Here is a 2,500-nt window from a genome sequence, read left to right on the forward strand (position 1 = left end):
GGTGCAGAGTGCACCTTCGTGCAAAGCCACTCCGACCGGAGACTAGATGGAGAGGCTTGCTCAGCAAACGTCCGGAGCAGGACCAGGACCAGTCGGTATAGTCGCCCTAATGACGTACCCGGGGCCCCGCGGTACTCACGGGAGCCGTCTAGACGTCTGACGACCACTAAATTGGTTAGTCTCCGATGGTCTGAACACGAACGAACACACGCGTGACCACCGTTCGGCCACGGACACGAAAAAGGTCAATTTGTAGAAACTACATCGACCGCTCCTGGCCCGCTCCTGTTCGTCCTAGGATTGTTCCACGTTTCCGCTTCCAGGATACCGCCGAAAGCCCTAATTTGGCGCAATCTTCACCACTGCACACGGGGAAGGTAATTTTCCTTCCGAGGGGATTGGCGTTCGTGACAATTTGGAAGTTCTGCAGAGCGTTCGCGTTTTCGTCTTCGTCTTATGGGTTCTCCCTTTCGGGTTTTCCAATTTCTAATTGAATATCGCATGTCAGCACCGGCGACGGAGGGAGGGAGAGAGAGAGATGGTCACCCTTACGGCACATGGTGCTGATTTTTGACTCACCCAAAAGGCCGAAGGAACGACCGAACGGTTGGTGCGTGATCGATGCACGTGTCCCCGTTAAGACCTTGTTAGCATTGTAGCCGACGCCAGCGGGAACGATGCCCGGAAGCCACCGAGAAATGTTTCCTGTCACGCCGCACGTGTCGCTCTTAATCGTTTTATGGAACTCACTCGCTCCTCTCGGCGCGCGCCACCAGCTCCGTAAGCACCAGATTCATGATTCATTTTATTTTTATAGCCCTCATTCCGAAGACTCCCGGCCGTTGGTGGCATAAAAAAATGCGGAGTTTTCCCGCGAAGTCCGGATCCGCGATGTGCAATCTATGGCCAGCGTCGAGCGTGATGCGAGATGATTGTGGCGCAAAGTGTGAGCTCATAAAACCATCTGCAGCAGTGCGCTTGATGGATTACAATTTCGAGGACGGGATTGTCCCCGGATCCAGCTGGTTTTGAGGGCCTGGATTGTCCTGGATAGCCGGATGTCTTGACGATTGTAAAAGTACGCAGCATCTTCCCGAGGATTATGATTTCAACCTCTCCTAAAAAGAGAAAAAGGCGTCCACGAGCAGAGTAGAAAGTGTCATGGAACAAATCCTAATGCAACAAAACGAGATACATAAATTGATAAATCGATGCCTGGTCCACATTCGCGTCGTGTGTAGGCCAGGTCCAGGGCTTGATGAGCCCCCTTCGCGAGTTCTCTCTTGCGCTAGGGGGGGGCAACGACAGGCCTACTAAGCTGCGGACGAAATAGGACGAAAGTGTGTTTATTGTGCGTTGTTAGGACATCAATCAATCATTGGCAATAGAGAGATACGAGCGCACTGGCAGTTATTACTTGGCCACTGGAGCATCAGAATGTGCGAATGTAGGTCCTGCAGCTGGGGAAATATAAATAAATCATAATTACAGCCAATCCCCGACTGACGCTACCAAACGTGATTGATACGCGTATCCCTGGGATGATGAAGCAATATAGAGCAATCCGGGCAACCATCACCAGGATATCGGCCAGGAATGGTATCGCAATCAGCACTTCATAAACTGCAGCTGACCATGCGCGTGATGTGCGTTCTAAAACGAGTCAATCTGCCCCAGAATCTGTTTTTAATCATTCCATTTGCACTACGCACCGGTTAACAAAGGAAATGATGGAATCATAATCGCAGGTTGCGCCATTAACTGTTTGAATCGAAATTAGCATAGATAAGCTAATGGTTATGATTTTGCAGTTTGATTAGACAACCATACGCTTATCTGTCCGTCCTTGGATGTCCTTTTTCGTTGGCCTCGATTAAATGGTTAGATTTTTCCATTTCAATAACCACCAGCACCGCCGGGGGTACGAGATTAGTAAGTAATTAAAAATCGATAGATTCCAACATTTTATCTCCACCTCTTCCGGTTTGCTTTTGTGTGCGAGTGTGTCTGTGAGTCAATGGAATTAGCTATTATTTTAATCGACAACCACCAACCAAACCACCATTCACTCCCCATTCCCCACCCCGAAGGATGACCAACATGTTTTTAATCATCGCGTGAAACCACATAAATTTGCAAAATTCAATAAGGCACCGAGGCCATGCCGCCGCGTTCTTCCGGACCTGTTCCGAACCATTTTTTATCACTTTTCTGACCATTTTGCTCTCTATTTTACTGCTTGCAATCTGGCGTGTCGTTCAACATATCACCACAGCCATTATTTACGTTTATCATCCACGGCAGAAACATAAAAAAAAAATGCTGGACAAACAACAAACAAGCGGCGGTGGTGCAAAACCAGTCCCAGGGCAAACTCATTCAACCATAACCTAGTTATCAGTAAAACAGCAAACCCGCTGGCCATAAAAAGAACGTTTGGTTCATTGCAAACCAACCGAAAACCGGAAGCACCGGAGGATCCCCCCGGCCTCGCTCCGTC

The sequence above is a fragment of the Anopheles aquasalis genome, chromosome 3 (genome assembly GCF_943734665.1).
Source record: "Anopheles aquasalis chromosome 3, idAnoAquaMG_Q_19, whole genome shotgun sequence".
Classification (NCBI taxonomy): domain Eukaryota; kingdom Metazoa; phylum Arthropoda; class Insecta; order Diptera; family Culicidae; genus Anopheles; species Anopheles aquasalis.